The sequence below is a fragment of the Vanellus vanellus genome (genome assembly GCF_965231255.1).
Source record: "Vanellus vanellus genome assembly, chromosome: 12".
Lineage (NCBI taxonomy): Eukaryota > Metazoa > Chordata > Aves > Charadriiformes > Charadriidae > Vanellus > Vanellus vanellus.
Window position 1 is genome coordinate 7,446,946 of NC_138917.1, and position 26,592 is coordinate 7,473,537.

At 37.7% G+C, this 26,592-nt stretch overlaps 1 protein-coding gene across 2 annotated transcripts in view; it reads left to right on the forward strand.

Annotated features, from left to right (window-relative positions):
- CDH13 (cadherin 13) overlaps positions 1-26,592 on the forward strand; it is a gene marked incomplete at its 3' end in the record, with an annotated part of 498,288 nt that overhangs the window by 173,389 nt on the left and 298,307 nt on the right. The gene's annotated exons all lie outside the window — the stretch shown is intronic.

The window sequence follows — 26,592 nt, forward strand, 5'->3', positions numbered from 1 at the left end:
TCAGATAGATCTGCTTATCTGATATTGTTATGCGTTAAACTATATAAACATCTGCACACAAATAGCAACACATATTTACTCTCTGTCTCTGCGCTGGTGATTTCTGTTCCACTCCGTGGAACTGAACACTGTGTCCTTTCTTTTCCACTTTTGAATTTCAGTGTAATACTGACCTCATACTATGGGGGGGAAAAGTGCTTCACAAATTGATTCAATTGTTTACTTCACACCCTTGAAAGTAACAAAAGGAAATGAGATAGCCTTCACTTCTGCGTCATGGCATTTAGGAGAGAGGCAGGCAAGACAGTGGCTCAGTAGACGATTAAGCCTGGTAGCTTTATAGACATAATTTCAAGGAAGTGTAACAACACCATGATAAAAATGACCGATCTATTGTCTTATTTTGGTATTTAGATTTTCACCTACCAGTATTCTCATATTTCCAACAATAGCTTAGTATAACTTAAGTCTTCCATTAAAGAAAAAAAAAAAATAGCTTTAGGGGAAAGGTTGAACAAACTTCTGAAAGTCCATGGCTGAGAAAAGGTTTTGATCCGCACTTTAAGCAGCACGTGATGGGAATACAGGTTGCCAGTGGGGGAGAAAGTACCAGAATGTGTAACTGTAGAGAGCTGATCGGAACACTTAAATGGAATTTAATTTTATTTAAATGTGCTGTTTCTTCACAAAGTTAAATTTTAACAAGGTCATACTTGAAAGAGTCTTTTACGTGCTGGAGCCCTGGCTTTAGGACCAGGCACTACCAAGTTCAGAGAAGGAAAACTGCACTTGCAGGAGCTGGGCATGTGGCTGTCCTGTGTCTCAAACTACGAAGGCATGTTACTTCTGGTGCATTCAGAAGAATGTTCAAGTGATTTTATTTTCACTCCATGTTTTGAAATCTTAGGAGTTGTTTCAAAATGGGCATTCTCATTCCCCAGTTAGAATTTACTGAAAGGAGTTTGAGACATCTCTGACAGGAGGTCTAGAGTTAAACTTCAGGGGATTGTTTTACATGTGAAGATCTTACTGTCTGAGAATCATATTCTGCAGTTTTATTCTGGTTTTCTTAGAGAAGCAGCCCTTCGATATCAATGTGGAAGTTACAATCTAGGGCAAAGCTTGTCTCCTGAGTAGGAATTAACAGATGTGTATTTGCACAGACTGACATAGCTTTGGCCATCACCTTTTCTCTTTATGTCCTATTTGGGTTCTGGGTAGTCTCCCCTCAAAATGTTCCAGCAATATTAATTAAGGTCTAGTGTTGAAATCTATTACCAGACTACATTCAAAAGCCAAGTCTAATTTGGCCTCACTCCTGGATTCTGTTTCAACCAGTGTTGCTTCAGAGAAAGAAAACCAGTCTAAATCTGGCATATTCTGCCACTTGCCAGTCTTCCCTCAGAGCTGACTCCTCAAAGCAATATCACAGTATCATCTCTACCTGCTTTCATCACTTCTTTATGGATTTTGATATTCAGCTCATAAATAGAAGATTACCTTTTTAGTATGGTGATCCTTGGTGTCTGCAGTGCCACTGGGAGTTACATGATGTATTAATGTGTTCCGACGAATCCATCTAGTAAGGATCATCCCCTTCTTCAAGGGAGTATAAAGATCTTTGGGGTTGGCTGTCCTACTCTGGCCTCAGCCAGCACTCTGTAGCTGTTAAGTCACTATTTTTTACCAATCGTTTCAGCTATTGTTTGCCTATTTCGAACACAAAACTGTCTTGTCTTTCCGTTTGTCATACTTGAGAAGGATATAAAGATTACAGCATACTATCTAAAGTTATTTTTTGATAAATTTGAACTTAATCCTGTACTTTTGCAGTCTGAATGTGTCAGCGTGGAAGCAGCAGAACTGCTCCATCTGTTTATGGAAGGAGTCTTGGCTAAGAAATGCTCAGATGGAGCCTTAGTAATTCAGCATAATTCTGTAGGGTTAAGACGAGCACATGCTAGAGCACTGATTAACATTCAGCACTTAGAGTACAGTACCTTGTTTAATTAGGGGATAAGTAGTTCTTAAGTATTTCCCCACTGCCAGCAACTGCCATTTCTTTTCTGAAAGCATGTAACCTACATCTGTGAAATCCCATTGTTAATGTTTCTAATTGCAGATTCCCAACATGTTTGGAAATGACTGACAACAATGATCTCTAATGTGCTGACTGGCAGTCTGAGCCTAGGAAGAGATAGCATAATTCCTAAAACTTTGTGACTGCGACCAACCATACTTTAGATGAATATTGAAAATATTTGGAGGTGCAATCTGGAGTGTGCAGAAAGCTTTTGGTATTCTAGTAGTGGAGGGGTGTGGTTCTTCCCTGTTGAAGATGTGGGAAGATTCCAGCTGGCCTCACTGATCAGTCCTAACCGATTAACTTAAACTAACTTCATGGCCATAGTATAGTTAGTGGCTGTTAGAATACCACCTACTATTTAACTCAGCTTTTTGAGTCTTATTCTTCTGCCAGAAGCATTAGATCTGCAGAGCCTGCAGCTTTCTATCAAAGGGTGGCCGTGGCTACAATGTGAAAAGATAGAGGGTTCCTCAACATCGACAGCCAGCTGGTTGGTGCTCTCTGATGGCAGTCTTTTGCAGGGTCTAGCGACAGCAAAGCAGATACAGCACTGCTGCTTTTGCAGATGTCGGGATGCTTCTGCAAAATACCCTAAAACCCATGAATGCCTGTACCTACAGATATGCATACATGCTATTGAGAGTAAAAATCTGTACATCAGATTACAGTGAGATTGCTTTCTACAACCTGCTGTTAATGCCTGTTTTTTCCTCCTATGGTTTTGGCTAAATATGTTGGTTTCTGTCTGTCTTGACAGAGGGGAGTATTCACAAAAAAGCTCCTGTCGTTTTTGAAAGATGTGGAATACGAGTGTGCAGAAGAGTTTCCATGGGCTTATGGAAGATGTAAAATTACAGTGTGTCATCTTTGTAATAGTTATGTTTATGTACACACTTGTGGCCTCAGAGCAAAGAGAAAGAAATGAAGTTCACTTGCATTCACTGTGGGGTAGTGCTGGTGAGGCATGCACATCTGTGCTCGTGCTCCGCTTTACCCGATGTTTGCATAATACCCTTTCACACGGTCAGGACTTGGTGCTTGGTAGTATTAAAAAAAGACATGGAAATGTTTCGATTCACCCAGGATTCCCAAAATGAACTTTGGGTTCATTCTGAATAATTGATAGAATTGCTAAGGTTCATATGCCTAATGGAAAAATAAATCACTTGCAAACCCTAGTTGGGAACAAGCTGATGAGTGGCAATAATTATTTTTTTTAATTTATGTCTTATCCGATGCCTGGTCCCTGCTTTGTTTTATGGAAATAGTAGGACAATTGAAAGTTGGAAATTTCATCACATCTGAGCATTTTACGAGACATTAGTGGATTTATTTAAAGTGCCTGGTTTTGCGGAAGAAAGTGTAGCCAATCTTTTGTGAAGTCTCATAACAGATTGTGAGTTGCAAAATGCAGCAAGCTGGGAATTGAACTGTGTCCTCCAAGGCTAAATAAAATGGTTGTCTGCTAGTCCTTCTCTTCCTCTGTAATCTAATGCTGGTTTTAATGAATATACCCTTAGTACACTGAGAGCTAAAAGCAAACCTTGGGGAAACAATCTTTCTCTGCCTTTTTTTGTGTGTTGGCGAAATGCAGCTTTTTTTTTTTTTTTTTTTTTTTTTCCTTGCAGCAAAGGGAGTTATTTAGGACATTCATTTGTTGCAGCATCACAGACACAGGGTGAAGGGTGGAGGGGAGTGAGATATCGAGTCTGGCACCAAAGCAGATAAGAGGGCAGGCAGATATTCCGAAATTCCAGGCTGGTACTAACTTCACTGTATGGTGCTCAGCAGTCTTCCATACAGAAGGATGAAATGATTAAACAGAAACTGTCAAACCCTCAGGACACTTTTCAGGTACTGGATGGAAAGGAAAAGGAGAAAGAAAAGAAGAGATAAGAGGGAGGAGCGCACCCTGAGACAGCATGTTGTAGACAAAGAGAGTTTAAAATCATTTCCAGCAGTAGTTCATGTTGAAGGAAATGAAGTTGCTCTAGTCCTACTACTCTGTCCAGTCCACTTTGTAACAGCTAGGGGATAGTCACATCCGCTGCTTCTGGTTCTCCCTTTGTCAAACCATCGCTTTTCCCAACATTGGTGCCCTGCTATGTTCGTTATAGAGGGGACAGGAGAGGCAGCCTGGCCGAAAACTTCCCCAGCCGCCTTAGACCTGAATTCTGTTTTCTCTAAGTCACTTTCTGGATGTATATGATTGTGCAAGTTGCTTTATGCCTCTGCATCTATTTCCTAACGTATCAAACAGAAATAATGAAACTAAGCTCCTTGGATTTCAATGTTAGCATTTCTTGTTTGTGTCTTACTCTCTGCTTTATCTCTGCAGTATAGAGATTGCAAATTGTATTTATATGAGATAAAAAATGCCTAGAGCCTTAAATCCTACATGTATGGCTTTCTGCCTTAGAACAGATGATAAAGGATCAATAATCTTATTATGAATCAGGATTCTCTCACAGAAAAAATATTCATGCAAGGAAGTGAATAGTTGAGTTTAGTCATCTGACAGTTCAGTAATTTATTTGGAAAATAAGATCAAGAATCAGCCTCTCTGATATAGCAAGCAATCGTTCCCATTAATGTATATTAGCATTTTTTCAGTTTAGAATTGAGTTCCAAATAGGCTGAAAATGACTGTGCAAAAGTATGAAGATGGTCTCTCATATGAGATATTGACAAACAGCCTAGAAGAGTTTCATATTATTAGATTTTTGCATATAGCAGTTGCTGCAAAAAGTAATGCACTGCATAAATAAAATACCATGTTTTGCATTTAATTTTAATGCACAACACAGAGTAAGTCACAGGGGTACGTCAGTATCTACGATACACTTATGAATTACTATACTGATCAAAACAGTATATAGAATGCCATTTCTTTCAGAAAAGCAGTGGAGATATTTTGCCTTTGAAGGTGTCATTCAGGCATATAAAGATGGGATTTCTTTAAAGAGCCAACAACAGAAAATACATTTTCTCACTTTTGTGTTCAGTTTGTCAGAAAGCTTAACCTAGTGATGTTCTCCAGTAATGTTCTCCTGCTAGCTGTTAAATGATTAACTTGTTATTACTTCTTTTACTTTTGTTTGTTATCACACTGCAAACACCTGTTGACTTGGAATTCATGCATAAAAAGCTGAGGTATAAGTGATTTTAGAATTTAATACCTGCCTGTTGATGGTATTTTGGTAAATGACTTTCCCTTGCTTTAGTCACCAGTGAAAGGATGCTTTTTTTTTTTTTTTTTTTTTTTTTAAAGTCTTCAGTGCTACATTGCAGGTTTCACAGAATACATCTTAATTAATGTCAATGAAAGCAAGAGCTTGTTCTCATCAATGGGTCATTCTGTAGTATCATTTAGCTGTCTTTTTGGCTATATTTTTATAAAAATCCTCTGTGCAGACCACTTGCTGCTGGGGAAACAACAAAGAGCTCCTTTTATATGAGAAATCTTCTTAACCGCTGAAGTAAGCCATTTTTCATAGAAATTCCAGTCACCTACTTTCCGTTTTTATCCTTCAGCCTGATCCAGAACCTCCTGAAATAATCAGATTCCAGCAGACTTTAGATGAAACCCTCGAAGCAGGAGTTTTGTCTGACAGGGCCACAGGGACGTGACTCCCGTACCTCTTTGCCGGACTGTTTCTGGGTGACCCTGCAAGTCCCATGGCAGTGCACAGCGGTTATGATTTTTCATATGTAGCCACGCTCCCCCTTTTACTCAGCTCTGCAGCGGAGCCTCACTTCTACTGATAGGTTTGTGCTTTCCCTCAGGCCTGGACTGAATTTATCTTTCCAACTTAACTCTGCAGATTCCCACCACCAAAGAAATGCAGGTCTCATATACACTGGCTTTAGAGTTTGCTCTGACAAAGATCCATTTATCTGAGAATTATTATGGTGCCAAGAGATGTGGCAGTTGCCATAGCAACAATTACATATTGTGTTGAATACCAGAGTAAATACTATAAAGAACACGAGCCACTGGTGGTTTTCATTAATTTAACGTTCCTTTTTTGGGCAAAGTGTGTCTTGTAAGTTTATTCACTGTATGTATAAAAGCTTAGATCAAACGTGTGGGCTATTCCTTCTATTTCCCTCAGTGCGCAACTTCAGCATGTAAATGAGAAGTACTTGGTTATTTAAGGAGAGAAAAATGGTCTTATAGACTGGAAACATGAATAATTGACTGTGAAACAAGAAGGTGTTAGCTCCTGTGAATGTTCAGTGCTTTTCTCTACGAGTAATCTACATTCAAATTTTATGTGAACTAGGGATGTATTTATCCAGGAAAAGGGACTTTGCTCCTCAGTAGTAAGCAGAGCTAAGGCAAGTATAGAATGTTTAAGTGGTTCAAAGGTGAAACGATGACTTTTGAAACAAATGCAAAACTTGGTAATTATTCAAAATTATTAACAGACTAATGAAAAATGACAGGTAAAATTTAATGCATTTTATTAAAAACATCTAAAATCATAATTCCTTTCAGCCCTGAACTGCATTTGTACTTCAGTTAGTTCTTCCCCGCAGTAAGATGTATCATACACAGGACATTTTCACTATTGCTTGGTGTGCTCCTGGTGTAAACTTAAGGTTTTTGTGGAAGCTCAGAACCAAATGCAGTTCTGGAATGCAACCAATTTTATTCTATTTTCTTTTAAAACACTCTTAGGTCTAATCCTTCATCCATAATTCTTAGTGGCAAAGCTTCCATAAATGTCAGTGAGAGAGATTATTCAAAGATTGCTGAAGTCTTTCATCTGAACTAAAATTCACCCTGGCACAGAGTGCCAAGAAAATACCTATTTACCTCTTGGCCCTAAAACATTTTTATGAGAGTTTGAATGGTAGATGAGTTGTGTGAAGACATTTTGAATCAAATTAGCTTCTTTTTATGATCTAGGATGCTAACTGTCCTTTATCCATTAAAAAAAATCCACTAAATTTTGTAGATGAGTGATAAGTCATCATGCATTGACATATAATATTTTCAAGCTGTTATTGTTCTGAGTCCAGCCTGAAAGTATTCTGATAATATAGAGAAAACTATGCCAAACCTATGCGTTAATCTCCAGACACTGATGGAATTGGGTGGAAATCTGTGCCAGAGGTGTGGGAACATTTAAAGGAACCATTTAGAAAAGGTTTAAATTTAAAATTCATTGTAGTAAATGAGGGTATAAGTGGGAAAGCAACAGGCTAACCGTGATTTAGTAGAACATTAAGCAAGATCATAAAGGATAAGTAGATGTCTCATAGGATATGTAATATCTTTAATTTAGAAAGTGGCTTTCATCCTCTAAGATTCTTAAGGTGTAACTATTAAGTACACAGAGAAAGAATATGTGTGTGAATGTGTATATACATACATCTGTGAAAAGAGGTATTTGCATATATATCTTTATTGTTGATACTTTATAGAATCATAGAATGGTTAGAGTTGGAAGGGACCTTAAAGATCATCTAGTTCCAGCCCCACTGCCATGGACAAGGAAACCATATACTAGACCAGGTTACTCAAAGCCCCATCCAGCCTGGCCTTGAACACAGATATGACATCTACAGCCTCTCTGGGCAACCTGTTCTGCTGTCTCACCACCTGCACAGTAAAGAATTTCTTCCTGATATCTAATCTAAATCTACACTCTTTCAGTTTAAAACCATTAACACTTGTTCTATTGTTACAATCCCTGATCTAGAGTCCCTCCCCAGCTTTCCTGTAGGCCCCCTTTAGGTACTGGAAGGGGCTATAAGGTCTCCCTGGAGCCTTCTCTTCTCCAGGCTGAACAACCCCAACTCTCTCAGCCTGTCCTCACAGCAGAGGTGCTCCAGCCTTCTGATTATCTTCATGGCCCTCCTCGGGACCTGCCCCAACAGCTCCATGTCCTTATGTTAGGAGCTCCTTAGCTGGACGCAGTACTGCAGGTGGGGTCTCAGGAAAGCGGAGTAGAGGGGCAGAATCCCTCAACCTGCTGGCCATGCTTCTTTTGATGCAGCCCAGGATACAGTTGGCTTTCTGGGTGCGAGCACACATTGCCAACTCATGTTGAGCTTCTCGTATTATATAATACTTTTTCACATCAGGATAGGAACATTTATTTTTAAATAAGAGGTTTGTGAAAAGTATGTAGTGATTTCTATATGATATTAAAAATGCCGTGACATCCCTAACATCCTCAAATCCATAATGAACAAGAAATGTTACAGAAACCAGAAGAACCTGTGAGACTTCTGGTACAGAAGAATAATTGTCCATCTCTTCCACAGTTGTTGTTTTATCCAGCATTCAAGACCACTATCCCAGTTTCATCAGTGATACCTCAGATTTATTAAGGAATAGAGACAATTCCAAGAGGACATCAAACTAAGTTGTGTTCAAAACTAAACTCAAGGTTCTTTTTTGTGTCAGAGACACAAAATATTGCTGGTGTTTTCCCACTATAAGCTTTTCCATCAGCTTCCAGAAACACGGTGGATTTGAGAGCGTCATAATAGGAGAAATTATTCACATGAAAAGATGATTTCCCGAGGAAGAGTTTAGTCATTTCTCTCCATCAGAGACATCAATAATCATCCCTAATGATTGCCCCAGTAGTTCCATGCTGGTTTTCACAAACCTGAAGGAACATTTATTATAGTTATTATAGTAACACCTATCTCAGCACACATCTTAAGCATTTAATGGAGCATCACAGGATAAAAATCTACATTTGTCCTCCCCCGAGAATTGATTCTGCCACTGCAAGGACAGATGGCTTCTTCTGGACCTAAAATTCCATATTTGTTGATCATCACAATTCTGTTGCTTTTAAGATTATTCCTTTGCATCTTATTTTTACAGCTATGTGTTTGGGGTTTTTTTAAGTACCTAGAAGATCTTGACATGTTGAAGAAATATTCAGCATAGGAATGGCAGTTAGAGCTTAAGAGAATTTGGTATCTCCATAATAAACAGCTCTGCTAATGTTTACAGTCATCTTGGAGTGATTAATCATCTAGCTCCTCAATTCTTATTTCACGACCAAATCAAACTGAATACCCATTGCATTAAGCACTTCATCTATCTTAGAATAAAAATAGTTTTACTAGTTGTTTATATATCTCCCACCTCTTACTTAGAGGACACCTAGGTATAGTGATTACACAGAAAGAGAGTGGAGGGGCAGCAGATGGATTTGAACTGGCCAGTAGTCCTGCTATGTACAGTAATTGGCTGCTGCTAATACTTTTGATACCACTAAAATTTGTCATTGTCCTTCATTACTATGGAAAAGAAAGATTCTTGTTTAAGGTAACTGGCAAACATGTACTAGTAGGAAAGGACAGACTGAATTTTGACTTGTTTCTTAACAACCGCACTATGACTGTTGTTTTGTGCAGAGCAGTAAACAAGAAGTTTCCTGGTGACTAGGAATAGATTTGCTAAAATATTTTTAGTACTTGTTCTGGTAATTGGTTTGATTCAAGTTCTAGCAACACAAAAGTTGTTTAGTCAGCAACTGTTTAAACTACTGTGAACAGATACACTTTAATTTACCTGCAAGTCAGCAAACACCCTTGTGGCTGATGATGTTCAATAGTCGATGAACCATTTGGCATATGTTTGAACTCAGTAGGAAATTATCTTGAAATAATTTTGTCTTTTGTTTCTTTTCTGTCTCTAGAATTACCTTGTGGTTTTTAGATAAATGAATCCTGGATCTAGCATATGCAGCTTTTTAAGATAAGGAATAGCCTATAATCCTTTTAAAATGAGGGCTGGATCTAGCTCTTGCTGTACCAGCCTTCTTGTGAACTAAATTGTATAATCTTAGTACAGTACTGTGGCTTCTACTGCTTAAGAGGGTCCTTTTTTGCATCATCAATCAGAAATGGGTTAAATGCTTACCTTTACTTAAAGTGCGTTTATCTCTATAATGGTACTAATCTCACTGGAGAACTACTGAATATTTTAAGCGGCCAACTACCCTGTTCTACAGTTAATGTCAAGGCAGTATGGACGAACTGTTGGGTTGGTTTGTTTTTTTTTTAAATGGTGTCTGTCAAAAAATGTTGTAACGTGACCTGTGTATTCACAAATGGAAATTTGGGGTGGTTTTTTTTGGGGTGTGTAAGAACTTTGTCTTCAGATTACTCATATCTCGTATAAGTGTAATTGATAAGATTTTCTGGAGCTTTAAGGACTTTGCTAATAACAAACAACACAGTTAAGCATTTTCGTATCCTCCTGATGCCCAATGTCTTTTCAGAGTTACTAGAATAAGCATGAAAAATATATCCATCAGATGAAGTTTTATACGCTTTGCAGACATGATGATCTATGAGCTAGTAAAAAATAAAAAAAAAATCCCATTCCTTTTTAAATTTTTTCTAGATCCTATTTGATGCTGTATGTTAACATGTCGAATATTTGTGGGATTATTTATTTTTTTTTTGCTCTTTGGTGGCTTTTTTTACAGTATTGAACAGTGTTGTGCTGTATAAAGATTTATCCTCTAACCACCTCGAAGAAAGATGGCAGAACAAGTTGTTCAAAATATGGAAGACTGTACAAAACTTTCATTCTCAGATATCGACGTAGAAATTTTTTGTATAGGGACTTCAAGAGTATGATCCTGTGAAGTATTGGACTATCCTAGGAGATACTGATGACTTTATACATGCACTGATGTTAGTACACATTAGTATCGCCTGACTTTTTTGACCTCTCCAAAAAAGAAATGCTAATAAGAAATCTGTTCGTGTTTGCATTACTAATAGTTTAAAAGGGTATATCAAAATGCAGAGGGTTTCCTTCAAGCACAGCAGTGTGGAGATAGAATAGCATGTCAGGCCCTGTGAAATGGGGCACTTGAGTGCTTACTTGAAGCGTATAATTTTGATTTGGATATTGTTGAACTCAGTAACAAAAATGCCATTAAATTAAAAATTCCTGATTGGCTGACAAATACTACATTTTGCAGTTTCTTCTCTGCACAGGAAGAATTCTCATGCCCCTGTGACTTTTTTCTTTTCCCTGAAGATGAAATAAAAAGTCAGCCACTTCTGCTTGATAGGAAATTCATGACTGCTGAAAGACTCTGTAGGTGGACACAACCCCTGGTGGGACCAGGTGTACTCAGTCATTGTGCTCCAGCACAGCAGCACGTGGCAACAAGAATATTCAGACTAGATCATCTGTTCTTATTGCTGTTCTTACTACAAACTATAAACTCATGCCTTAGGTTAAGATGACTATTACACTAGTATTCTGTATTTGATTTGGCGTGCATTAATCCTACCAGCCCTTTGCAGCAGAATTGCCTGCTAGAAATGAAAACACTTACACTGAATTCCTGATTTAGGAAATGGGGATTTCGTTATTTGTTTTGTTACTGACTCAGTCAATAGACATCTTATCAGTTACAGACTCATTCATTTACTGGCATTAATTATATCAAAAACTGAACCTCCATACCGAGAGGCTTATTGGAATTGTTTGTGTGTATTTAATTTCCAGCTATGTCCGTAGAAACATTGCTGATATATCAGAATGAGATATCTTCAAGAGAGACTTTAAAACATGTTCTTTTCAATGCATACATTGTAGTTTTGTGTTGAGAAACATAACATAAGAATATGCATGGGTTGGGTTTTTTTAATAAAAAAGAGGAACAGTATGTGACAAATTTTCAATAGTCATGTTTGTGTTAATTAAAATAATAATCTTAAAATTGATACATTTGATTGTTCTATGCACTCTGTTTCAATAATGCCTGCAATTTGGTACTGAGCAATTTTTATTTGCTTGCCCCTCTTTTGGTTTTCAACAGAGGTGGATTGTTTCAGTAGCAGGTAAGGGAAAAACTGTCAACTCATCTGTATGATCAACTTAATACGATGCAAAGTTCTACCCGTTTCCTGTCCTTTTTGATTACTTTACTTCCATGCAAATTAGTGAAGGGAGAAGATTTCTCTCATCTATGTAAAAAGAAATATGGATAGTTCAAACTGTGTATTCTGAAACACTTATGTAGCTGTGCAGGGCAGGGTAAGTAACTTTCTGACTTTATCTGCAGACACCCTTATTTTCTCAGTGCTGCTGTATTGTGTTGTCCCTATGTGGTTTGCTCTCTTCCCCCCTACTCCCAACAACCACCTTTTGGAAGATGATATGGTCATTAAAGTCAGAAAAGTCTGTCATGCCTTCACATTGACCCTCAAATCAGGAATTATGGTGAGAGGATGTTGAAAGTTCAGTTTAAAGATTTAAAGTCAAAGCTGGGGAAGATTTGAGACTGAATTTGGCTCACATCCATAACACTCAAACTCATTGCTGACAAAGTTACAAATATATGTGAGGTAAGGCTTGAAGCTCTGAGTTGCAGGGTTGATTTTAGGCATGATCATTCACAAAACCATGTAATTAATCTGTCATAGGAAAACATAGAAAGCAGTACACCAAATGCAATCTCCATTAAGTCAACAGGAGTCGTTCCACTGACTTTAATGAGCTTTGAATCTACTCATAAATCTGCTATGAGGAGTGTCCAAAATTTATTTGAGGGTGACCTTGATGTTAATTGTTAGTGGTTCCATGTTGTTTAATTGCCAGGAAAACTGAATGTATTAGTAGGACGATCATATGGTATAGTCCTTTCTATTGAATACTATTAGCATCAAGTTGATACATATAATACTAATTGTGCATAATGCTAGTGGGCAGTATGTAAGTTATATTTTGTGTCTATGAAACAGGGAAAAAAAAAGGATTTCTTCAGTTATTTTAAATGTTACTTGTGCCTTCAGCTGAATCCCTGCAAAATTTATGCTTTTTGATCAAGTAGCTCTTTAGAGGATCTCAGAAGTTTCACACTTATTCAGTGGCTTTTAATCCCAGATTTTGTGTATTGACTATAATTACTTTAAAATTATATCTCAAATTTGCAAATACCATAAGGCAAATTCTGTTCAGTCCTATGATGTTTAATAAATTTAACATGTTCCAGAAAAGTTCAATCATCTGTATGCCAAATAGAAATGTTTACTTCTTTAACATGTCTTATTTAATTCAGTTAAAGGAAAAATATAGGAAACATATTAGAAGTAGAAAAGGAAAAGAGTTCCTTTACTATTTGTCTGCTAAACAGCAAAGTAGCTGGTTTATTTGAGGGACATAATTATTGTATCTTCTAGCAGTGCAAAAATATGGGATAGTTAGAGAGTTGGGGGAAGGGGGAATTATTTTGGTTTTGCTTAATGGCTTTCCCAGTTCCTTGTTACTGCTGGTAATTATTGTGTCTTTTCTTTTAGCTGGCGCTCAATGCATTAGGCTGTATTTAGGATCGTTTTATTAATTGAAAATGTGTTTCAGAACAATTGTGAATTAGATAAGTGACTTGATTAAGACTCAGTCTTTAAAACTATGAAATGAGAAAATAAGGTGAGGGAAATTAATCTTGACTCTAGACAATAGGAAGATAAGACTCTGGTTTCCAGTGTAAGGGTATGTGTTTAGGGAGAATCAAGGGAGAGAGCAAAAACATTCTGCATTTGCATTATTTCTCCTCCATTTTACTGTAGTAGTATTGAAGCACTGACAAAGACTGTGGCTTTTGAGACCTTGTTCATACATGTAACAAAAGATAACATCTGCCCAAAGAGCTTCCAGACAAAACAGAGGTGGGACAAAAGGAAAGAGTGTTATAACACTGACAATCTTCACTTTTATACCTCTCTGCCTCAGATTTCTGTGTATAAAATGAAGACATTCAATACTTATAAGAAAGGTAAATTATTCAGATACAGTGTAATAGAGATCTTTTACCTTTTGCTGGTAGAAACATAGCAAGTTTGAATTAAGGCTGTTACACTTGGTTCTTTGATTTAACTCTTACTCCAAGCCACCTACTTAGTGGGTTACATCTGAGCTCAACTTCAGCAGCGCATGCAGTGGCATCTTGGTGCTCTTGACGCAGCCTGCAGTTTACCAGGCAGACCTTGCTGACTTTGGTTCGCTCTAGAAAAGTAATAAGCAATTCAGCATATATCAGGATATACAAACAGATCTTTGCCTTTACCTTATGCTCATCTCCAACCAATTTCCTCTGGCCTTTGACACCCCATTATTATCATTTCACATGTCCACGAAGACTAATTTGTAGTGCCTTCTGATAATAGTGTGATTTACATGCGTGAAATGTGTTTTCCAAAAATGTCTGTAGACTTGTGGTGTAATGCTGAGTTACGTGGAAGTCCTTTTAGTGGATGTTTCTCTCTATGGATGTGCTTACACAGATTTTGTGCCAACTAATGAGCATGAATTACATATTCTTAAATGCTTCTCCCATTTATTAAGCTTAATGTCATTTTTAAAAATACCTGAAAACAAAAATAAAGTTTAGAAGATATTCTTTAACTGTTAACATGCTGTAACTTTTATTGTGCAACGACAACTAGCTTAATTCACTGTAATTCTCTTCTTTAAAACATGGCATACTAAGCATGTTTTTCCACTAGAAAGTTTCTTTTTAATTCTCAGTATTTCATATCTGACACCGTGCTAAATGAGAACATGACTTAACTGTTGATATTGATTTGCATGTCATTTTTTCATTTCACTTTCCTATTCAAAAGGAATCAGTGCTGACAAGTTAATGAACTCCAGCTACAAATACACGGATAAGCCAAGGGATAAGTTTAGTACCTGCCTTGTTCTAATTATGAAAGGTTTTCCTTAGGTGACTGTTTCCTGTTGACTACAGGGAAACTGTAATGCTCTGTTCTTATAGTAACAGTCAACAAAGCAGACTATCTGGAGAAGTGACATAATAGGGGGCTATTTATAGAAACCTTTTAGCAAGTCTAAGTTCATTTATCCCAGTATATTTAAGTCTTTAATATTTACACGTAGAATACAGTTACTTAAAATGAAAGTACACTGAGCCCTAGGGCTCTACATTTAGTAAGGGTTCATAAAAGTATGCTGCATTACATCTTCTATTTTTAAATTAACTTCTTGTATAAATTAATAGCTTTGGACAGTAGTAGTAGACATCAAGACTGTAGAACTACCTCTCAGATTTTGCACTAAACTTGTTTGTAAATCTTTTGCCCCAATACAGTGAATATACCCGGTATCTAAGAAGTATTTCTTTGTGGTTTGGATTTTTTTTAATATATTATTCCAGTTTCTGTTTTGCTGTTGTTTAACACAGATAAATTGGTGAATCTGATGCAGTTGATCTTTTGGCTGGTATCTTCTGCTATCGTGAGTTATGATCTGGTCAAATCTGGTTCAGCATTAGAAAAAGCTGAAAATCCTAGGGTCTATTTCTTAGTCTTATCGGTGGGTTTTTTTGTCCATACAATTCGAAGCTGCTTCCAGAAAAGAAGAACTGTAGAACAGGTAAAATTGAGCTCTAAAGTAACTAATGCTAATCCATGGTGTGTGCAACCCTGAAGTACTTGCTGTGCTTGTGGAGGATGAACAGACCACGGTACTCCTGTGTAGCGTAGATTTACTAGAAGGTAATTCTCCACCACCTGGGAATTTTCTGCTAGGGACTTTCTGCATTACCGGTAGTGATACAGATAGTTAATCTGGTCAGGGAATTTGGCCACCAAAGTCATTTGTGAACTTTTGGAATTAAAGATTGCTTTCCAAATGTTTGCGCACATTATGAGACCATGCAGAAATGGAGTGATGGAAGAAAGAGAAGCTGTATGTATTAGCTAGCTTGTGAAGTCATTTCTGTGGTAACCTTAAAAGGCAGGGAACAGTATGTTTCATACTTCCCATCATAATTTCTCTTTTCAGAAGAACAGGGTGGAGATGGTTGTGGCATGCTGCCCTGAATTCCATATGCACGCCTTGCCAGGCGTTGCTCTGGCAATGGGAATAAACTCTTGCCTCTGAGGAATACACTGATGGTATTTGGCCAACCAGACAAGTGGTGTAAACAAAAGTTTAAAACTGTATTTTGGAAGCTATGCCTGCGCAGTATTAGAAGTCTGTTCTGCTTCCATGTCGTGTTGAAGATGCTGACAGGCAAAGTCAAGGTGCTCTGCTTTATGGACTTTAGAGGGAGCTCTGATGTTTCAGGAGGAGGGAGCAAGAAGTGCAGCACAAAAAACGACCTTTTTCCCCCTCTCACCCCAAAACAAATGTGACTCAAAACACAACTAAGGAACACCAGCAGCAATAATATTATTTACCAAGGATATCAGGATAAGAGGTTGAAAAGGGTGTTTTTAAATTTTTTTGCCAAATTATTAACCCAATCTTGCAAATGGATAAGCATGGGGATAAGTCTGATGCAGGATTCAGTTCTCTGTCATTTTGTACTGTTCGTATTTTCCTAACATGAGAAAAAGGTGAAATAACAAAAAGATTGATTCAAGATTAAAGTTTCAAAAGCTTAAGATTTGAACTTTACTTAAATCTTTTGGAGAGGTTTGAAAAGCTATTATGTATTCATATCTTTCATTTCAGCTACAGTTGGAAACAACACTATCAACATAGCATAAAAATATTGGGTTTATCATGTTTCTATTTGTATTGCAAGAGTAAATATCTCTCAGGACTTCTAAATTTTCAGGCTCAAGAAGTTTGTGATTATTCAAGATAAGCTTTAGAAAAGCCTATAAAAACCCTGCTATTTGTTTTGTGCGAATGCAGATCTCCTCATGTTTTTGAAGTGTAGCCATATCTGACATGAGCGGTTGGGTCACTTAAAGACTTTGTTGTTTTTAAAGGTAATGCTAGTTTCAGTGTATTTCTAGTATTTTCTCGGAAAGTTTAAATGTATTTGTGGCTTAACTACACAGATTTAGTAACACAGAACTAATCTATACCCCTTTGTTATTTGTTTGTGATTCAAAGAAAAAGGGGGGGGAGGCGAGGGCGGGGGAAGACCTAGTCTGAGAGTGATCTGGCTGTAATCCCTGTATCTGTGTAGTAAACAAAAGAGTCTGAAACTGCAGACTTCAACTGAAGTCTCATGTGGACCTAGTGCCTGAAGAGGGATGTGGCTCCACGAGACGTCACTGAGGTGCTGCCGGCTGGTTCGGCTTCATTACACAGTTGTTCAGTTCAGCAGCTTTAGTCTGAGCTCTTCCCTGTACTTAACTGCTCTGAAGATTCTTAATAGCGTTGATAAACCGTGTTTTCGTGCTGTCCTCTGGACACCTTGCTTTAGAAGTATGTGCCAAAGCTTTGAGGTCTACCTTAGTGGCTCTTCATACGATTTTGCAGATTCAGCTAGAGCGGGGTGGCTTTGAGTAATTTCCCTTACAGGGAATGCCTGTCACCTCAAGGAGGTGGAAATAAATAGAAACAATGTTGCCAGAATTAAAAAAGAATAATGGGAAGGAATCCTGTTTCTACAAATTTTCTAGGAGGGAAACTGGGAAGGCAGGTAAAGGACAGAGAAGAGGAGAGGTGGAGAATAATAATGAGGTAAAAGTTGTGGCAGACAGAAGGGGTCACGAAGAGCACTGAAACTAAAAAAAAAAAAGGGGGGGGGGAGTAGATAGATGGGAAATCAGAGCTTAGAAAAAATAAAGGAAAAGAATGTACAAAAAACCTGTAAGCTGTATCTATTCTTACAGGTTTCCTCAAATTGTTCATGCCCCCTCCCTCTGTTTCAGTTTCTCTTCGCAGCCTGTAGCATGAGTCTCATAAAACTTTGCTGAGATTATAATGCAATACCTTGGCACCAATCTCTCTTGTTTATGTGTCCATTAGTTCAAAGCCACAGACAGGCAATTTATTGGGTATGAAAAATGTCACCTATGGCATCCTCATTTGCATCTGAAAATTGATTTTTGTCACACTGGGATTTTAGGACAACCTTTTTTGGCAGCCAACATTGCCACAAAGCATAATAAAAATAATTATGTGACCACAAAAGCAGGTAAGGTTCACTGTAAATTTTAAGTCTCTACAGAACTGTAGTTGGCAAGTCATTATTGATGAGATTGTGAAAGAGTTACCTGTGGTAATCCTTCTTGATGATTTAATATTGACACCTAAACTTAAAACATAACTTGTGATCGCTAGCTAAGTGTATAACCACATAATGGTACTTGATTATGTTTAGTCAAACATTCCAGCATGATAGCAGAAAATTAGAAATGCCAGTTGAACAATTGATGAACTATTAATTAAGATTTTTACAGTGACAATTACTGAGCTATGGAACGCTTCTTAAGAAAGTACTATAAAACACCTTTTGATGGTCTGTTAAAACATCACCTACTTAGCATTTTTGCAAGTGCTAAGTTAATTCATTTTCTACTGTCTAATGTATTTGGCTCTCAGAGTCCGCAAGTTTTTGTCTCTTCACTGGTGAGAGATGGTTAATGTACATGGGAAGATGTCATAGTCCATTGTGATACTGAAAAATCCTATTAATTATCAGTGTTAAGTTGTTCAAACACTTTCATTAGTTATTTTGGCAAAACAATTCTCCAGGGCGAGATATATTTATATAACAAATTCCTCTAAAGCTGAATCAACCATAAATGGATTATGCAAACTTGTTTCCTTTCTTGTAGATAAATTGTTTTACAGCAGTGTTCATTATGAGAAAGTTCTTTGCCCACTGTAGTATTATATCAGCACAGAATAATCTACAGCTTCAGTTTCAATGGTAAAAAGACACCATTCTTTAATATGAATGCTGCTTTTAATCTTAGCTCAGGATGTTGGTTCTTTTTTTTTTTTTTCTGCCTTATTTAAAAGTCAGGCAGAGGATGGCAATTTATAAGCTCATATTCCTTAAACCAAGTTTCTGCATGCAGCTCTGAAGGGAGCAACGTGCTATTGAAAATGGTTGATCGTGATCTGAGATGCATGTTGTTAGAGAAAGGAGGGAGGAAAAAAAAAGCGATTCTTTGGTATTTAAGAAACGTGTTTTTTACACAAACATTGAAAGTACACAGTGGAGAAATTTGGGTTTATTGGAGACTTTGTTTTTGCTAAAATCAAAATGTATGCCTTTTGTTTTCTAACCAAATTCATATTCAGTGTTTTAATACTTCATTAATAACGCTTTGGCATTTGACTGAATATTGAGAGAAGTGTTCAGAGTGTGACACTACTTCTGGCTGGTTTTGTGGAATGCCTTTACTAGGATTTATGAGATGGGCTGTTAAACAGTAAGCAAGGACTGTGCATACATATTTCGTATTCATTCAATGCTGTTTCTGCTGGCAGAAGGATTTGATCCTAATCATGGATTAGTCATAGTCCACCCAAAACTAAGCCTGTTTTAAATCATGAGTAGCACAAATATTCTGCACTGACATGAGGCTTCAGCTGCCAAGGCACCCTCGCTGTCATTTGGGACCCATTGTCATTAGTTTCTAGCGGAGCTGCCGGCTTGAAAGGGAGTACCAGGAAAGTTACAGACTTTACCTAATTTGTAGTGGGATGAGATGTATCTCTGTTGGCTATCACAAGTGTCACTCAAAATCAGGCCCAATACCTCTATATTCCAGTGTGGCATTACAATTCAGCAAAAACTCAGATATATTTTCTTCTTTGCAAATGGTTTTACTGTCCATCAGTCCTTGCAGCCTGGGTTTAAATATTTACGAGGGAAAAATAATTACTGTTGTTTTCTAAGTTTCTCTCCATTGTTTTAGCAGTATTTCCTCCTTTGGGATTTGTTTGGTTTGGTCTTCATAACTTTGGCTATATTTTGAATGTAGGCTTTCTAGTTTGTAGAAGTAGCCTGGATCACAGTCTGGGAGTGTGCTCAGTAACATAGTTTTACCATATTTGGTTCTCTTGAACTGCAAGAAGCAGCCTCTGCAAGTAAAAATCAGTATTTAGTTTTGAACCAATGATTTTGCTGTTATAAATCATTGCATCCAACAGAGGAGAAAAATCTTTACTATCAGTGGAGAAAAAGGCAAATAGAAGTGGTCCTTTTACAAAGTTAAAGGAAGCAAAAGGGTGTGAGTTTCAATGTTTCTTATACTGATAGCGTCAACAGGAAAAAGATTCTACTGTATTTCTATGTAGGCTAAAATGAAACACTCGTGAGTAATTTTCCAACCTCGTTGAATAAGACCTGGCTGTTACTATCAATATGAACAAGACTACTTGCTTCTCTTTCTTTGCTTGCTCAAAGCTCTGAAAAAGGCAAGTAATAATTTACATGGATCTCCATGGTTTTTTTTCTGACCTTACTACCTATGCTTTAATCTAGGAAAGTACTAATCCCTGGGAAGTACTAATCAATAGAAGAGAAACCCATACTTTCTATGTAGCTAACGAGTAAAGTGGATTATTGCACAGGTTTGATTTCATTCCAATGTGAGACTATTCCAAACTTCCATCCTATTCTTTATCATCTTTGTGCTTCTGTGAATGATCTTTTCAGCCAAATAAGCTCCCTAGGCCAATGTCTCCACTGATTCCCTGCAATTCCTTTGGCTTTTAATGTTTTGGGGTTTTTTTGGTTTTGCAATTTATGCCACTAGTGCTCCAAGTGGCACAGGCATATTACTTCCCCTGTCAAGTCGTTCAGATCACAGAGATAACCTTTTTGTTTTCATCTTGTGCTGTAAATGTAATAAATCAAATCCTTGCCAAAAGCAAGTTTTGAATTTTATATCATGAAATTTGCATTTCATGCTCTGTTGCTTATTCACAGAAGCCATCCAATCTGAAAAGAAAAATAATACCACATGACTTGTGTAACTAATACAGACAAATGTTTCTCAGCAACTGCCCGAGCAATCTGAAGATCAAAAATTACTCATCTGAGAAACTTGCGTATAATGGTAAATAATGTATTTGTTCACAGATTTCAAGGTCTGCTAATGGACAGTTTGTAAACTGAAACAGGGCCAAAAATGTATCAAATTATGAATGCTGCACTTTGTTAACCTTGTCTCTGTGAGATCAGCAAAATAAAGTTATTTTAAGTTAAGAAACTGATACTGTGCTTCACTCCACTTTGAAATGGTCAGACAATAGCAACCAGAACCTTAAGCATTTAAGATGATAGTTTGATTTTGTTGCAGTGCCACATTCAGATACCAAAGAGAACGGTGCAAAGAAAGTTGAATAACACAGAGTAGAATTCAATTTCTTACATTCGTTGGAACTTCTGCACTTCATAGAACCAACATGCTGTGCATAATCTGATATACACCATGGGTCTTTGGTCACATTTTGAAGCAGAACATTTGTACTTGGCATGTGCAACGAGAACTGAAGAATTCATCTTACAAATTCATAATGCTATTTAAATACAACCCAGTCGAGATTCTTCTGGGGCTAGCTGCATGATGGATAATTATGAGGAGTATAAGAGAGATTTTGCTGGTTTAGTTCAAGCTGTGAGAACTCAGGTTTTTAATTCTAGAATTCTCCTGCTAATTTCCAATGTGTCAGTAAAGGCAGCAGACATCACAGGTCTGACTTTAATGACTTCAGTGACTTTGGGAGCAAGACAATACATATAGATAAAAATAAAACTTATCTGACAGAACTGAACAAATATGAACAAAAATGTGAAGTGGAATCTAAGGGGTGGATAATATCCTGTTTTGGTTCGAGCTCAGGTTTTTGAATGCATTTGAACGTATCACTTCTTTCTCAGAAAGACACTGGACTAGAAACCCAGCGACTTGAGTAGAGTTTTTAGATGTGTGGGGTGTAAGTGCTAAAATAATGTGATTCACTGGAAAGTCTCTGGGAGCAGTTATTAATATAATAATACTGAATATGTATCTTCTGTATCCCTTGTGAATGCTTTGACTGCCGGACTGTCTGTCCCTATTCAGTCACTCCATGGCAGTTAATAAGGAGCTATGGAGTGATCCAACCCTGCTCTGACAGTTTTGAGAATACTCTTTCTTTTTAATAATCTTGGTTGCTGCTTCCCACTGACCAGAAACCCAGAGTAGGTAGCCCATGGCCAATGCTACAAAAACACAAGGCAGTAGGAGTAGCCCTGGAGTGGTCGAACAGATGGCATGCACGCTGGGAGTAAGGTTGGATCTGTCTTGGCGTGGTTAGGAAACGTGAATAAAACCTGTTTACTTTGTGTTTGTGTAGGTGATGACTCTTCTCACCCCCTGGAGACACTCAGTTAAAAGTCAAGAAGTGCAAAGTAGGGAATACAAATATTTCTGTGCTACTATGACTTGCGCATTGTTAGGGCAGAATGCTCCAATCCAAACATATGAATTTTAACGATATACAGGATTGAACTATCAATGTCACGTTTCATGTATTGTAAAGCTGTACTCAACTTTAGATTCAGCAGTTATAATCCAGAAAAAAAACCCTTCAAACTATTGTAAACTATGACTCCTGCCATTTTAGGCTCTTTTTCTTGAAGTATGTGGCAATTAATATTGTTAGCAGCTTGATGTTACAGCTCATGAATCATTGATCTGTTCTAGTATAGCAATTAATTTCCTCCGGATTCCTGACAGGTACACTCTTTGAATTTCCTGAATTAAACTTAATTGCCAGCATGTGATTAAGAAGAAATGTGAGAATCCACTGAGCTCTCCAAGCCTATGCCTGGGTCTCCATCTTGCATGTTTCATTTTTCTTTTGGAAAAATTCTGGAAAAAAAAGTTGAGCCTCGATTTCCCACCCCAAAATAGATATGGCGAAACCAAAACAATGTTGCTATTTCGAACTAGCATATTTTACAAGTTTTATAGAAGCTGGATCTAGAAGAAAAAATTGAGTGAATGACTGGTGGGTTGTGGTTTTGTGTTTTTTGGGTTTTTTTTTGTAAAGTGTCTCCATAGTCATACTTTTTTAAAAGCTGGTTTATTGCATGTGTATTTTTAGATACCTCTCATCTAAGTCAGAACTTCACCTGCATACTATCTTCTTTAGTAATGCTCTGTGGGTCTTTGAGACTGTCCAGACTAATGAAAGGTTTAGAACTAAGGGGTATTGTCCTGTGAATTTAATTGGATCACTATGGTGGGAACAAATAACACAGGCCATGTTCAGGTCTTGTATTTTCATCTTTGACAAATGCAGTTAAAGTCCAGTACCACTCAGGTAGTAACAAGAAGCTGTCCACAAGACACTACAACGCTGTCTCTTTATTTGTATCACAGAATAGAATTAAGCTTCTGGTATCAGACAGTTACTGTCTGTTAATTTGTTTGTATTGAAGGGTAAAAATACAGCCCAAGTTGTGAAGTGGATTAATACACTGTGATTTCAGCTCTTTGGACTCAGTTAATGCCTGTTAATTAATTTGTTCTGAGTAGCTGGATCACGCGGTGAAGTGGATTAATGCACTAACGTTTCAGCTCTTTCGACCAAATTTCAAATCTAGCTTGGTGAATGAGCAGTTTTGCTGTAGCCTAGATCTAAGTGGGCATTTTGTCTTCATCACAGACTACCACTTCATTTGTCAGTCTGGCAACTCCTGTATAGGAAAGCACAAGAATGCCAGCTCTGTGGAGCACCATGCGCGCATAGTCCAGTCTGGTAGATTGTTGTCGTTGTTGTGTGGATCTATGAGCTAAACATAATGCTTAACTGCTTTGCAGCCTTCTGTAACACGTTATTTTTGCTAGGAGTCGATGCATCTCTGAAAGGAGTCTTCCTAATGGAAAGGAGGAAGGAAGTGGTGCAGGCACATGGCTGCAATTGTTACATTACATGCAAGGGTGTACCAGTACTAATGGAAAGAAAAGTATTGAAACTTTCTGCCAGTTAAGCTGTCCTTGATTACTGCAACAAGAAACAGACTTCTCAGACTCGTAATAAAAGGGGTCTTGTTTTTCAGTATGACATAACTGGCAATTTTTTTGTAATACCCACGACCATGTCTCCTACATGTGACCTGTGCTGTGCAAAGAGTATGATTCATCTGGGTGTGCCCAACGGGGTACACATGCATGGTTCTGGCTGCCAAAATGTACAGGGTAGGGTTGTAGGACAACCAGTCAGTGGCTGCACTGTGAATTTTTTTCTGGGTTTTTTGAAATCTCAAGCCAAAGGCTAAATTTCTCATTCACCCCCTGAGAATTTTTATGGAGTGGGAAAATAAGACATTTTTCTGAAGTCAGGATTAATGATATATTGTGAGAGAAGGAAGAGATAATGTTTAATGTGTGTATCTGTCCAGCATGGCATGAATTAATTCTAACTTTAAATAAAGACCTGCTTTTATTTAAAGTGATAAACAATGACCTGGAAGCTTTGGAACCCATGGGTCTGTTGGTGGCTCAACAAGATGCTTCTCTATCTGCTGTCCTGCTGCTTGAGTTGCTGTTTACACCATGCACGCTGAGTTTAAAATGTCACAGTTGTGATTTGACAGAATTTATAGATTCCTTGAATTGGCTTGCGTGGCTGTGAATTGGGAAGATGGCAGGGGAGGGGGGAAAAGGGTCCTGGATGTGTTGTGGTGGTATCTCTCCACCTGTAGACTGATTATGACAAATCAAATCTATTTGCTGCAGTACTTCATGCATGTCATGTCAGCTTCCAATGAGAAAGTCAGGGGTTTGAGAAATTGCTGTTACTTTTCTTGTCTTGAATAGTTTGAAAGACCTGTACCAGAAGTGTTCCCAAATCTACCAGGATTTCACAAATTTTAGCACTGGTTGTGCTTTTGGTGGGGGTATGGAACTGGTTATCTGATAGAGATGGGTGAAATAGGGAAGCTTTGGACTTGTAATGCCAAGACAGATGTTGATCTAAACCTAAAGCCTAAGAATAGGAAAAAAAAAAAGGTATTTCTGGAAACAAAAAATGTAAATTTAGATTACTTCAGTTTGGGTAGCATTGAGGAACAAATTCAACATAAATGCTAAGAAATTAATACTTTCTAAAGAAAAACAAAACTTGCGGAATTACGCTGAGACCACCTAGAGTAAGAGACAGTGAGGTGTTATTTGGGAATGCAGGAGGTGCACAGGAAGAACAGAAGGATCATGCAGAGTTTAGTAAAGAATAACAAGGTAAACAATCAATGTTTGGAATTAGATGAGGGATTGTTTTGTTGAGGGAATGAAGATGATGAAGAAATTGAGGGATGTGGCAATGGAGCTTTAAGAATTGTTGGGGAGCAGGGCTGAGAATGTTTTACTTGTAATCACAGCTTGGAGCCTTGTAGGGGGTAGGAATAGTGTGTTTTATGCATCCATTCAGACATGGGACTGAGATTCCATCCATTAGATCTATTAAACAGTATACACGACTTTAACGTACAGTATTATTGCTTTAAGGTATCATGAAATTGCTTTTGTGCAGCTCTGTTATAATGGAATGAATTCCATAGCACTTGAGCAGTCCAGAACATGGGTATAAAAGGTGTTAGTTTTCTTCTGGATACTTGCAGCTGGCTGCCCTGCGGCAGAAAGCTGTTTTTCCAAGGTAGGACAACTTCTGCTATGAATAGGATTTATTTTACATAAGAAATAAATTTTCTTTATTAGAAACTGTCCTTATATCCCAGAAGTGAAACATGGAACAGCTTGTTCATGTTTGCTTGTGTTATTCCACATTTGGGGTTGTCAGTAGTCTGCCACTGATCAGATTTTGTGGCTTTATGTATGTTATTGCCCCACCAAAAGGGTTCATCATTCATTTATCATGCCCCAGAATTAAGATATGTGTTCTTTTTCCTTCTCGCTCTGGAAATCAGAGTGTTTTCAACATGTGTGAACCTTGCTGGGGGTTAAAGGGAAGCTGTCACATTTTGAGTTCCTCCAGTATAAGTGAAGAAAGGAGTCCCCTCAGTAGGAATATTAGGAGTAAGAAGTTAAGGTTTTGTGCCCATGCTGTGCAATGAATTTTCCATGTGACTTTGGTTAAGCCTCAAAAGGATCAGACCTGTGAAAGTTTTTAATTGCTTCAGAACGCCACTATGTGTCCAGTGCTATTTTCAATAGCAGTTTGGTATCTAACCCGATGGGAGATGTTTTCATTAAAAGAAAAAAGAAAAACAAAGCCAAACCCCTCTGTTTTCAAGGTAAATTTTTATTACAGGACACTTTTCTTAAGGCTTGTATGCCTTGGCAATCGCATCAGTTAAGTGCTTTCCTTATTTACACTACATCTACTTAATGTGCTGAAGGTTTTGGGACATCTTTAACAATTGTGAATTTTTTCTGGCATACTGTGAAAGCAGTCTGGTTTTGTTTGCTTTGCAACCAGTGTAAGTACAGTAGAGATGGGGAGAAGGGTATTTTTAACGGTGGTAAGTGATGTGTTGTTAGTGTATCCTGGTGAAGACGGAGGCATAAGGTCAGCCGTCGTCTTTTTCCTTAAGCCTGTATTTGCAAGGCTGCTTGACAGATGCAGTCAGTCAGAGCATATTTGGTTGTTTGTGTATAAGGGATACCTCATTATATTTAATGAGCAGTGTGGAACCAATATGAGATTTCCTGAAAGAGGGGGTGATTCACATATGGCTCAAAATGAGAAAATAACACTCACTAAATGATTGCAAGAAAAGTCTGAAATGTTAATTTAGAAAAAGAGAAAAGGCACTTGGTTGTCA